Genomic DNA, 14,150 nt, shown 5'->3' with positions numbered 1-14,150 from the left:
GCTTAGCCTTCAACAGGCCAACCTGGAAAGTGAAGGCCTCAAGGGACACCCCTCAAACAGCAGCAGGACAGGAGACTGTGGAAGAATGTCCCCACCCCTCGTCATTGAAAGGAGCCATGCTGAGATGGGGTGCTATCTTTTCTCAGAAGGGCACATCAGGGTTGGGCGCCATGCCCCACAGCACCAACCCATTTGCTAATGCAAACTTCATCAGCTTTTCTCCTTCACTCCCTTCCTTTGTTCCACACCCTCACTTGGGACCATTCCAAATAAACAATCTTCACATAAGTCCTTGATTTGGGGTCTGCCTTTGGGGGAACCCCAAACTCATGTCCAGAGGCAGATTCACATTACCCTCTCTCAGTGACCAACAAAAAAGTGAGCATAAGATTTAGCAAAATAAGACAAATTACAGTGAAGCAATGGGGTTGGCTGCCACCTGAACACCACAGGCATCAAGAGGAAAATCCAGTTTGATTCCCGGATGAGCACACAGGAGCATGATTTGGATAGAAATTTAATGAGAATGCATTTCAAATATAATGAATACTCAGGACAATCATGTGATCTCAGTCCAAATCTGGTGAGACTTTATTCCAAATCTCGAGAGATCTTAGTCCAAGTCTCCTGAGGACTTGGGCAATTCTCAGCTCTTAACCCAAATCTCATGAGATCATGATCCAAATCTTATGAGATCTCAGTCCAAATCTCATGAGAACTCAGGCTCCTAGATTTCTACCCAAATCTCATGAGAACTCATTTCATATGTCTTGACATTTCAGGGAAATCTCATTATCTATTTCCAAATCTCATGAGATTTCAGTCAAATCCCAGGAGGAGATCTCTAAATCTTGTGATGTCTCAGTCCAAAAACTCCTGAGATGTCAGGCACATACAACAACATTTCTTCCCAGATCCCCTGAGAGATCTCAGTCCAAACCTCATGAGATCTCAGTCCAAATCCCTGAGAACTTATTTAAAATCTCATGGGATCTCAGTCCAAATATCATGAGAATGTACCCAAATCTTATGATATATCATTCATTCCAAATCTCCTGAGAACTCAGACATTTCTCACTAGATTTCTTCCCAAACCTCATGAGATCATGTGAGATTTCAGTCCAAATCTTGTGATCTCTGTCCAAATATGAGATCTTAGTTGAAATCTCGTGAAAACTCAGTCACATACTGTGAGATCTCAATCCAAATCTCCTGATACCTCAGTCCAAATCTCATGAGAACTGGGGCATTTCTCATGAGATTTCTGTCCAAATCTTTTGAGAACTCGTTTCAATAATCATGAGAACTCAGTGAAATCTTGTGAATTCTGTCCAAATCTCATGAGAACACAGGCACATCCCATGAGATTTCTTCCACTGGAGGCAGTGGTGAGCTCCAGTGCGAGAGGCTGGAAGAAGTTGCAATGTTCTTTAACACCACTGCATGCATTGGTCAGCTACAGTGCAAGCGATGCCTGAAGGCCTTGCAGTGCTGCTTACAGCCACTACAGGCAGTGCTGAGATGCAATGTGAGATCATAGGCAGTTTGTCACCACTGGAGGCAGTGTTGAGCTGCAGTTTAAGATGTTGCAAGGAGTGGCAGTGCAGTTACGACCGAGGGCAGTGGTGAGCTGCAGGGAGAGACACTGAAAGCAGAGTCAGCGTCTGTTCCCGCCACTGGAGGCAGTGGTCAGCAGCAGTGCTAGGGAAGCCAGAATACCAACCACTACTTAAGGCAGTGTTGACATACAGGGTGAGCCCATGTATGGCGTGGCTTTGCAGCTTGTCACCACTGGGACAGTGATGAACTACAATATGAGATGCTGAAAGGAGTGTGAGTGAAGTATCCTGACACTGGAAGCGCTGGTGAACTGCAGAGCAAGAAGCTGGAAGGTGTGGCACTGCCAGTTCCCGCCACTGGAGCAGTGGTCACCTGGAGTGTGAGGGTGCCTGGAGGTGTTGCAGTGCTGCTCACCACCACTAGAGGCAGTGTTGAGATGTAGTGTGAGGCCATGTGTGGCATAGCTATGCAGGATGTCACCACCAGAGGCAGAGGGGAGCCTGACCCACGCCCTCAACTAAACACCACAGGGAGCTATCCTGAACGCCTGCCGATGGGGCCTGCCCCTAGGCCCTAACCCTGGCTTGAGATTTCTGGCTTTGGTGCCCCGATGGGCCAGGTACCCAAGTCCTCCACACTGGGGACACCTGAGCCATACCCCAGACTCTGACTTCCATCCAGAAGGGAACTGTGCCATTTGGAACTCCACAAAGGATTCAGAGCAGGAGAAATCTGCATGCCCGCCTGAGGCCGCCCCTACTTTCAGAGGCGCCCTGGACACAAACCTGGAGCCAGACACTCAGCCTGACTCATGCCCTCTACTCAGTCCCCACAGAAGCTCACCTCAGCGTCAGCAGATCAAACCCCAATGTCCCTAGGGCCTACCCCTAACCCTAGTTTTGGTTTCCTGGCCTCTGTGCCCAAGGCCTGGCACCCAAGTCCTCTAGATTGGGGATACCCAAGGCATACTGCAGGACTCTGCCTGCCACCCAGAAGGAAACCAAGCCATTTGGAACTCCTCAAAGGATTCAGAGCAGGAGAAATCTACATGCCCATCTGGAGCCACCTCCAACTTCAGTGGCCCCCTGGACACAAACCCGGAGCCAGACACTCAGCCTGACCCATGCCCTCAATTCAGCTCCCTGGGGAGTTTGCCTCAGTGCAGGCAGATTGGGCTTGCCATACCCCTATGCCCTAAACCTTACCCGAGTTTGGGGTTCAGGCTTCTGTTCCTAGCCTGGCACCCAAGGCCTCCAGACCGGGGACACCTGAGCCATACCAGAGGACTCAGCCTGCCACCCAGGAAGAAACTGAGCCATTTGGAACTCCAGAAGGGATTCAGAGAGGAGAATTCTGACTGAAAAAATCAGTAAATCCCCGTTTATGTCTATGTTTGTTACCATACTGAACACACACCCTAAGCCCAATATTCTCCCTACCTGTAGCCCTCAAATCTGTCCCCTGTGACATTCTTCTCTCATCAGCAGATCAAACCTTCTGTGCTCCTGGGCCTTAACCCTACCCTAGCTCAAGACATGGGTGAAAACCAGAACAAGCATTCCCTGTAGACCATATACAAGTGACTAACAGACAAACGAAGGAATGCTCGACATCACCAGCCATCAGGGAAATACAAATCAAAACCATAAGAAACCACTTGACACCAGTTAGAGTGGCTAAAATTAACAAGTCATGGAATAACAAATGTTGAGGATGCGTAGAAAGGGCAACCCTCTTCCACTGCTAGTGAGAATGCAAGCTCATACGGCCAGTCTGTAAAATGGTATCAAGTTTCTTCAAGAAGGTAAAAAGAGCTATCCTACTACCTGGCAACTGCACTACTGGGTATTTACCCCAAAGATAGAGATTGAGTGAAAAGTAGTGACACCTGCGCCCCCAAGTTCACTGCAGCAATATCCACTATAGCTAAACTGTGGAAAGAGCCCAGATGTGCATGGACAGATGAATACATAAATACAATGGAATATTATTCACCCATCAGAAAGGATGTATACTTACCATCATATCAACCTGGATGGAACTGGACGATATTATGCTAAGCAAAATGAGTCTATCAGAAAGACAACTGCCATAGGGTTTCACTCATATGTGAAATAGAAGAAACAGCACAGAGGATCATGGGGAAGGGAGGGAAAGCTGAATGGGCAGTCATCAGACAGGGAGAAAAACCATGAAAGACTTAACTACAGCAACAAACTGAGGGTTGCAGGAAGGGAGGTGGGTAGGGGATGGGGTAAGTGGGTGATGGCATTAAGAAGGTCACGTGATGCAACGAGCACTGGGTGTTATAGACAGCTGATCTGTTATTGAACACTACATCGGAAACCAATGATGTACTCTAAGTTAGCTCATTGAGCTGAAGTTAAACAAAAAGAACTCAAGCAAACACTCCTAAAAATTTGTATGGGACCACCAAAGATACTGAACAGCCAATACAATATTGAGAAAGAAAAAGCTGGAGGAGTCACAATTCCTGATTTCAAGTTGTACTACAAAGCTCTAGTCATCCTAACAGTATGGTCCTGGCACAGTAATACATACAGTGACCAAGGGGACAGGACAGCAGCTCAGACATAAACCCACAATTATGTGACCAATTAATCTTCCACAAGGCAGGCAAGAATATCAAAAGGGAAAAGAACAGTCTCTACAAAAAATGGTGTTGGGAAAACTGGGCAGCTATGCACAGAAGAATGAAATTAGACCTTTTTCTTACACCATCCAAATGAACTGAAAATAGTTTCAAGACCTCAATGGAAGACCTGAAACCATGAAAGTCCTACAAGAGGGCACAGACAGTAACTTCTCTGACATGGACCACACCAACATTTTTCTAGACATGTTCCCTGAGGCAAAGGAAACAAAAGCAAAACTAAACTACTGGGACTACATCAAAATAAAAAGTTTCCACAGAGCAGAAGAACAATGAAAATGTAATCATCAAAAGACAACCTACTGAAAGGGAGAAGATATTTGCAAATATCCTATGGAATGAAGGGATAGTGTCCAAAATATATAGAACTGATAAAACTCAACACCCCCAAAACAGAACGTAGTTAAAAAAAAAAATAGGCAGATGATATGAACAGCATTTCTCCAAAGAAGAAATACAGATGGCCAAATGTCCCCTGAAATGATGTTCACCATCACCCATCATCTGGAAAATGCAAATCCCAAGTACAGTGGGATATGACCTCACACCTATCAGAATGGCTCCCGTCAACAGCACAAGAAACAACAGGTGTTGGCAGGATATGGAGAAAGGGAAAGCCTCGTGCATTCTTGGTGGGAATGCAACCTGCTGCAGCCACTGTGGGAAACAGTATGGATGTTCCTCAGAAAACCACATTGAGAACTCACTACCCTATGATCCAGCAGTCACACGACTGGTGTTAACCCAAAGAATAGGAGAACAATCATTGAAAAAGATAAATGCGGCCCTGTTTCTTGAAACATTATTTGCAATATAATAGGGAAGAAATCCAAGTGTCTGTTTATAAATTGATAAATGAGACAATAGATATGTGTATACACGCGCACACGCACACTCATGCATGCGTGGTGGAATCCTACTCAGCCATAAAAAAAATGAAATCTTGCCATTTGCAGACACATGGATGGAACTAGAGAGTGTGATCCTAAGTGAAATCAGAGAAAGACAATACCATAGAATGTCACTCTTATGTGGAATTTAAGAAAGAAAAAATAAAGAGAAAAAGACAAACCTAAGTACAGAATTTTAAAAAATGATTTTATTTATTTATTTATTTATTTATTTATTTATTTATTGGACAATGAGCTAGAGAAAGAGCACAAGTAGACAGAATGGCAGGCAGAGGGAGAGAGAGAAGCGGGCTCTCTGCTGAGCAAGGAGAGCTTGGGGCTTGATCCCAGGACTGTGGAATCATGACCTGAACCAAGGGCAGATGCTTCACCGGCTGAGCCCCACAGGTGCCCCACAGGCTCTTAACAACAGAGAACAAACTGATGGTTACCAAAGGGGAGGTGGGTGGAAGGAAGAGTGAACTAGGTGAAGGGAATTAAGATTACGCTTTTCCTGATGAGCACGGAGTAATATACCAAACTACAGAATCACCCTGTTGTACATCTGAAACTAATATACCACTGTATGTTAAGTCAACTGGAATTAAAACAAAACATAAAAACGATTTTTCTTTCGGTAACCTATTTGAAAAAGCTTTTGCTGTGCAATGTTCGTAAGCCCTACTTGGGAGTATTTCCTCGACAATATTTATTCAGATTTCACTGAGTTCTTACACTTTAACTGTTGATCCCAGCCCACAGGAGCATGGTTGCTTTCTGTCCTGGCTCTGCACCTGGCATTCAACGGTGTACATAGAGACAGATGCCACTTCACAGTCCAGAAAGCTGTTACTGTTTCTGTTTTAATGTAAGACAGTCACAGAGTGCAGGACAGGGTTCGGAGCAGGCTGGTTCTCTATCCTGGATCGCTAATTCAATGGTCGTTCCCTGGATCCCTTCGGCCAATAGGTTCCCTGTGGATGAGCGTGCTTCCAAGCACATCCATGGAAGGTGCAAAGGTGGGTGGGCTCCGTGCAGGACAGGAAGAGGTCAAAGCACAGACAAGGGTACCATCCCCTCCCGTGATCCAGGAACTGCCACGAGAGCAACAGGAAACCACCGAGGTCATCAAATGAAGGCAGGAGGCACAGGTCACGGAATCTCGAGATGCAGGGCTCCTCCAAGGCTGCTCTGAGCTACCTCCGGGAGGAAGAGGGGGGTGAAGGAACGAGAAAGAGAAAGTGCCTGCCTCTGCTTCATGCCACCTGCCCACCGCTCCTGGCACGCATCAGTCTACATCGCTGACAGCCTGGGCTCAGGATGGGCTGGCTCGGGTCCCTCAACCCTCAGTGGGACAGCTGGCCCCAGGCTCAGGGACATCTGAGGAAGGTGGGAGGGAAGGTTGCCCCTCCCAGGTCACTCGTCTTTGAGCAGACAGCCCTGCAGGACTGCTGAAAACTCACTAACGGGTCTGAAGGACGCGCCATGGATGAACTAAGGCACGGAGAAACGGAAAGCAATATTGGCTTTTAAGGTCAGAGCTGTCAGCTCAGAAAGTGGGGACAGCTTCCCTGAGGAGGACTGAGGGGAGGGCAGGCCAGGCTGAAAACGGAGACGCGGTTCTCCTGATTGGGGCCCTGCAGCCCCCTTCCAGGGCAGGGCACCGTCCTCCCCTCACAGGGGATCCACGGAAGTGTTCCATCAGGGGACTGACTGAGCTGCCTCTCGAGAAGGCTACCCTGGCATCGGGTGGCACAGGACCCCAGGCAGGAGGGCCAGCTGGAGGGCCAGCAATAACCCGGGGGCCATGGGGAAGAGCAAAGGCTCATGACCACGAAGACGATGAAAAGTAGGAGGCGGCAGCATGGGTGCCGGCTCGGAAGTACCATGGGCACCATGCCCACGGGTACATTGACTGGGTGCCTTCTGAGCCAGGCATGGCTGACCTCGGTGGGCTCCAGATGAGTCAGGACCACAACCCTAGGAAGTGTGCACCACCACTGCCCTCCCTCCCCATGCTGCTGCTAGGAACCAGTCACCGAGCCGGGTCAGTTTGTATAGAAATGGAGTGGCCTCACTGCCCCCCCCCACACTGCCCCCTGGTGGCGATCCAGGACAACCGACGTGCCCGGCCCGAGACCCCTGTCCACCTGTCTCCGCATGACTCAACAGACAGGAGGGTGTCCCTGAATTCCACAGGATACGATGAGACAGATCCACAGGCCCCGCTTCCCCACCCACCGCCAACACCCAGGACCTCGGCTAGTGACATGAAGCACACCATGTCCCGTTTCTCCCACTTCCCACAGAAAGCTGGGTTCTGATCCCATCAGTAAACAAGTGTTGGAGAGGATGTGGAGAAAGGGGAACCCTCTTACCCTGTTGGTGGGAATGCAAGCTGGTGCAGCCACTTTGGAGAACAGTGTGGAGATTCCTCAAGAAATTAAACACAGAGCTTCCCTATGACCCTGCAATTGCACTACTGGGTATTTACCCCCAGAGATACAGATGTCGTGAAAAGAAGGGCCATCTGTACCCCAATGTTCATAGAAGCAATGGCCACAGTTGCCAAACTGTGGAAGGAGCAGAGATGCCCTTTAACGGACGAATGGATAAGGAAGATGTGGTCCATATACACTATGGAGTATTATGTTTCCAACAGAAAGGACGAATACCCAACTTTTGTAGCAGCATGGATGGGACTGGAAGAGATTATGCTGAGTGAAATAAGTCAAGCAGAGAGAGTCAATTATCATATGGTTTCACTTACTTGTGGAGCATAAGGAATAACACGGAGGACATTAGGAGAAGGAAAGGAAAAGTGAATTGGGGGAAATCGGAGGGGGAGGTGAACCATGAGAGACTGTGGACTCTGAGAAACAAACTGAGAGTTTTGGAGGGGAGGGATAGGGGGTTGGGTGAGCCTGGTGGTGGGTATTACGGAGGGCACGGATTGCGTGGAGCACTGGGTGTGGTGCATAAACAATGACTCTTGGAACATGAACAAAGATCAAATTAAAAAAAATAAAAAAATAATTTTAAAAAGTAAATATATTCTAGATTTCATACAACGTGAGTGCTAATGGCCCATACCCCCGATTCCTAGAAGCAACAAAGAGTCAATCATCCAGCACTGACTGGAGGTTTGTGACATGACTTGTCTGACCAAATAACAGCATTTCAGCCAACATCTCCAGGACCTCCGAGTTTTCCCAAGCGTCTCTGTGAGCCTCTGATCCTTCCATCGACCTCTTTGGGAAGATATATCCTTATCTCTGGCCTTTTCTGTGACCCTTCGGTGGTCTCCCCTCCCCCCAACTAGGGCCACCCTTGCCAGGATTCCCCGTGCCCCTTGGCTGGGTGCCCACATCCCACACTGGGCTCCACGAGCCCCATGTTTTGTGCAAGACCTGTGCGCTCCCTCTGCGGTCACCTGGCATCTCCCTTGCAGTGGCCTGCATCTTCCTGCACTGGGTCTCCCCTGACCAGTCTGTGAGGCCAGCCTGTGCCCATGTCAAGCGATGGAAGTGTGAGTCCAGAAGGTCCAGATGACCTAGAGCCTGGGCCAAGGATGGTCCCTGAGAAGAGGAGGAGTTGGGTCCAGGGAGGCTGAGGGAGGACGTGGCACAGTGAGTCACCAGGAGGAGAGTGAGCACCGTGGGGGCCTGGCCCTCAGGCCTGCTGGGAGACCGCACTGGATCTGCGCCAGGACTGGAGATCATCGGGGTATCCACCGTCCCCAGCTGCAGGCTGGCAGTGACTGGCAGGGGAGGGGCACAGCTGGTGCAGGAGAGAGCCCTCTGCAGAGAGGAGGGGGCAGGGACTCCCCAGCAGCAGGTGCACTGGGGAGGACTGAGGGGGGGCATCAGCGGACAGCAGTGTCTGCAGCTGGGGTCTCCACACAGGCGCCCTCCTGAGGCTCAGCACAAGCTTTTCTGGAAGGCCTGTGTCCCCATACTCAAAGTCTGGCCCAGGACCTCTCCTCAAGCCCCAACTCCTAATCCTTTATACTCAGCTCAAGTGACAAAAAACGGCCAATAGTTGAGGTGGTGTTGGGAGCACAGAGATGTGATTTTCTGGCCCATGCTGTAACATTGATGGCACTTTAAAAGTCTCAGGACTTTGATTCAAAAATGGTAGAATGCTGGGACCCGAGACTGCTTTCTAGAAGCCTGCCTCTGTGCCTTACAGCCCTCCCATCCCACTAGCTCTGCTCAGAACCCCTCCAGACCACAGACCCACGATCTTGGATCCTCAGATGGCCCAGACGACGTGCCTTCAAACAGCGATCCAGGTGGGACAGCAGGACACACTGCGGATTCCAGCTAATAATTCCCCTCCCTGGAACATGAGGGCTCCGCTGGACGAGCTGTCCGGAAACAGCCAGGCCACGGTTCCAAGAAGACACCAGAGGCTCAGGAGTAACTGAGGAGCATCTGGAGGTCAGGTAGGAATCAGATTCCAGTGGGAATCTCAGGTGGTTTAGCCTATGGGCAGCTCTAATCCCCCTAAACGCGCAGTGTGATGGCTCCACCGCGGGATGGGGAGGGACCAAGCCTGCAGGACCCACAGCTCCACTGTCAGAGGTTGCCAACTTGATCTGTGCACAGGTGGGGAAACCTGGCCATACCCTGAAGAATTTCTGGAAACAGTAGCCATCTCAGTGGCGGTCCTTCCAGCTGCCTGAGGCACGATCGAGCCAGAGCCCAGCACACTAGCCAGAATCGGAAGAAGGAGAAACAGTTCTTCATGTCAATAGTTTCTGAGTTACCGGTTTGTTCCTATGGTTAGTGTACTGTGCGAGGCCTTGAAAATGTGCTCCTCATGTTCTCTGCCAGAGAGGTTCTTGAAAAATCTGGTTTATAGGTAAAATCATCCAGAATTGACATTGGTTGGCACAGCCATGGTGGGAAAAGTAGGGAGTGTCCCCAAAATACTAGAAATAGAACTCCTGTATGATCCCACCACTGGGTAGACATTTGCAGGAAATGAAGTCAGTTTCTCAAAGTAAGATCTGCACACTCTCACCCAATGTCCTGGAGGAAGGGCGGCCACCCTTAGCAACAGGGCACCTGTGTGGGAAGTCGTAGGCAATTGCCATCTGGAGGCAGGTGCCTCCCTGGAGAAGGGGTTGCCCCAGGACTGGAGGTCTCTGCAGCAGCACATTCAATGTCCTGGATACTAGGAGGAGAAGGGCACAGCACCAGGCCAGTAAAGGTTGGGATACGGTACCCCAAATATGGCACCTTCGCAAATTAAATATAGAAACTGAAAGAATTGTGCATAGAGCAGAAGCAGGAAGATCCCTCTGATCACCAGCCATCAGCCGTTCTTCCTTAAAGCAGGTCAGAATACTCCCATGTGGCACTTTCTCTCCCCAGACCGCAGAGTCAAGGAATCTAGGGCCACAAAGTCTGTAGGAACAAACCTGGTTAAACTAACCTTTATCTTCCCAGTTACTTCTTTGTCATTTACCAGCCCGAGTCCAAACGCCTGTGTCTCTCAATTCTTCTTCACACACTGATCGCTTCTTTGTCTGAAAGATAGAAGAGCTGTCTGTTCCAGTCACCTCTGCTGGTCTCCATGTTCACGTGAGGCTCCCACCAGAGAAGAAAATCAATATACTTTGCCTGTTTTTCTCCCGTTCATCTGTCTTTGTCAAATCCAGACCCAGCCAGGGACCTTAAGAGGACTTGAAGGAAACTTTCCTCTCTTGCAGCCCTGGGCAAGGGTTGGTGGCAGGGGGAGGCAGGAAAACCCATCCCATATTCCCGACCTTGGTTAAAACTGCTTCTGTGCATCGCAGCACAGGACTGTGCTTGGCTGGGAAGCCACCTGACCCCCAGCCCGGGGCCTTGGCCCCACTGACAAGCCCAGGGTGTGATGATGAATATTACCATGGAGGCACCCTGAAATCAGACCTTCCTCACGCCAGGCTTTGTTATGGCTTCTTGTGGCGGTTGCTACTGCTGGCTTAGTGACTTTCCTAAACTAACTTTGTTCAGTCCGTGTTCTTTGTTGTATGTGGTCACTGGATCCTGTGCTGTTAACTTAGTGGTCAGCCAGTGGCTGGGCAGAGAGGTCACCGTGTTTTCAAGCTATGGGCTACAGATCGGAGGTCCCCACAACCTCCTCCTCAGGTTAGAATAGTCTGATTGAGCGGCTCATGGAACTCAGGGAAACACGTTACTTACTAGATGACCCGTTCATTAAAAGGACAGAACTCAGGACCAAGCAAGCTGGAAGTGATGAGCAAGGCAAGCTGTGTGGCAGAGGCTCAGAGCTCCCCTGCTCTCCGAGTGACCTTTGTCTGTACTTCCTAACTCATGACCTCCCTCCTTCCCCCTCATCTGTTAACTCAAATCAAAGACCTGGTAGGCACCAAAACAACCCCTCAAGCAATAGCTACTCTCAGATGCCAGCAAGATCCCGTGACATGGAACCCAAGATTGACCCAATGATTGACCAGAAACTTATACCGCCCCCCCCCCCCCCCCCCCCCCCCCCCCCCCCCCCCCCCCCGCACAACCCACCGACCTTCGTAATATTCTGCAAAGTTACAGGACAAAATATCAATACACGAAAATTTCTTTTAAGGGCTCCTGGGTGGCTCCGTTGGTTCAGCAACTGCCTTCAGCTCAGGTCATGATCCTGGAATCCCGGGATCGAGTCCTGCACTGGGCTCCCAACTCCAAGGGGAGTCTGCTTCTCCCTCTGACCTTACACTGAGGGGACAGAATGGTCTTTTCAACAAAGGGTGCCAGACAACCGGCTGTCCATGCACTGAGGAGTGGACTGGACCCTAACCTCACACCGCATACACACATGAACCATAAGTCAAAGGCTTAAAGGTAAGAAGCAAAATTATAAGCTCTAGAAAAAAAAGGGGGGATAAATCTCCATAACCTTGGATTTAGCAATGCTTTTCGATCCAACACCAAAGCGTAAGAAGAGAAGGAAAAAAATAGATAAAATAATACCCTCAAAATCCTTCTCCCTGAAGTCGGGACGCTCTCCCCACAGCCGTCTACAGGGTCCGCGGAGTTGCTCCTGAACTCCCAGGCCCCGGGCCAGCCCTGGAGCGGGTGTGGACGCGGGGAGGACCCTGCAGGGCCGAGGCGGGGGGAGCGCGAGCCCCCCGAGGCGGGCGGCCGCTCCCTGCCTGCAGACCGTCTGAGGAGCCCCAGGAGCCGAGTCTGCAGGCGCGCAGACGTGCTCATGGGACACGGGGAACATCTGAGCCCAGGAAGGGGGGACCTCACAGCCCCGCACACAGCACCGCAGGGGGCCCTGTCCCTGCACATGAAGCCACGGAAACCCCACGGTCCACACGGCGCAGGCGTCCTCCGTGGAGGCCTGAGAACGCGCACCCCCACGACAGTCCGCGCTGAGGCGGCTTCTCACCGTCTCCAGTGGCCGTCCAGAGGGGGCTGCACGGCTGTCAGTGTGCAAGCGGCCCCACGTCCTCCCCAGCTTGTCCTGTTAGCGTGGCAGTGGCACCACATCCTCCAGAAGTCTCCACAGCGGTCCCGAGGAGGCCTGGCGGCTGTCTCAGCTGCGGCTGCGCAGGCCGGGCTCAGGGCGGGAGGTGGGGCCCGGCGCCCTCTGCAGGCGATGGAGGGCAGTGCAGGACCAGGGGAGCTCCCCCGTCAAAGGAAGCACCTGCTCGGTCCTGGGGTCCATTCAGCCAGCTCATTCTGGAAATTCAAGCTGCTTGGAGCCCAATATGCCCCGACTTCTCCAAAAATAGTTAAGGAACAATGAATTGGAAACAATATGGAATGACAACAGTCCCTGACCCAAACGGTGGCACCGAACATGACCCTGGCCCTGACACAGACCCACACTCTGACCCCAACTTGCTCTCAAGCCAGGCCCTGACTCCAATCCAAGACCCTAATCCTAGCCCCCAACCCAAACAAGAATTAAAATGTAGAAACTGCAAATATCCATCAGTGGTGAAAGCATAAACAAGGTGTGGTGAAGTGTTTGAATTTGGGTTCAGGTTCAGGTTTCAGTCAGAGTTCTAGATCAGGCTTTGGGTTTAGGGTCAGGGTGAGGATTTAGAGTGAAGGGAAAGGGGAGTTAGAGTTTAGGGATTTAGGTTTATGATTTAGGGTTTAAGACTCAGGGCTTCTGGATAAAGTTCAAGGTCAAATTTGGGATTTGGGTTCATGCTGGGCTTTGGGTTCAGGGTCCACGACTCAGGGTTCTGGTTTAGGGTTTGGGTTTTTGGTTCAGGCCTTGGGTCCAGCGCTCAGGTTCAGATTCCAGACTTTGGGTTCAGTTTCAGGTTTGAGATTCAGTGTTCCAGTTTGGGCGGTAAGGTCAGGTTAGGTTTCAGTGTTAAAGTTAGGGGTCAAGGTTAGGTTTCGGGATGACACATTTTCTTCAGTTGTCATCATGTACACAAATTTTCTATCTGAAGTTTCTAAATCTGAAATGTTATTTGGGCATTAGGCACTGGCTTGGAATTTAGGATCCCAGTAACTCCCTACTGACATCATTCTGATCGTAGAGTCTCCCAGTCACCCAGAAGCAGATTTTTTCTTGGCCCAAACATACCCTGGCATAGAGGGGCGAGCTGGTGCCAAGGTTGTGATGATTTCACAATGGTAGAGGTATGAAACCAAATATCGTGTAAATGTTCATGGAAAATGAAATAGGAGAGAAATAATTGGCCAACTCCTGATTCTTTCACAATAACAAGACCAAATTTCCAATAGAATTTGATAATGTTCCCTAGGAAGGCCTATGGTACTCATTACCAGTACCAAAAAAGGGCCCCCTCCCCAGATTTAAACTAAGAATCACAGCAGGATATTTCCTACTTTGTGTCAAAAATAAAATTTTATCATTTGGCTGTTCCAGCGTGTAATTTGTGGAGGCACTGACAACATTTTCCTTTCTCAAATCCTCATCAACACACAGGTAAAATGCAGGCAATGTTATAATGCATTGCTCATTGGAATACCAAGTACAAGGAGAGCTATTAGCAGCAATAAAAAGATATTGAATATGAACCC

The 14,150-nt window shown here is 49.9% G+C and overlaps 1 long non-coding RNA gene across 1 annotated transcript; it reads right to left on the bottom strand.

Moving 5' to 3' along the window:
• Positions 1-8,157: 8,157 nt before the first annotated feature.
• On the bottom strand, positions 8,158-12,771 carry LOC106006380. Its single transcript, XR_001180401.2, has 2 exons — positions 12,529-12,771; positions 8,158-10,660 (listed from the first exon to the last, which is right to left on the bottom strand). It is a non-coding gene; the product is annotated as an uncharacterized LOC106006380 (long non-coding RNA).
• Between the last annotated feature and the right edge of the window lie 1,379 nt (positions 12,772-14,150).

The sequence above is a fragment of the Mustela putorius genome, unplaced genomic scaffold, assembly GCF_011764305.1.
Source record: "Mustela putorius furo isolate JIRA1106 unplaced genomic scaffold, ASM1176430v1.1 tig00001130_pilon_pilon_pilon, whole genome shotgun sequence".
Lineage (NCBI taxonomy): Eukaryota > Metazoa > Chordata > Mammalia > Carnivora > Mustelidae > Mustela > Mustela putorius.
This window is presented reverse-complemented; position numbering and strand designations above follow the sequence as displayed.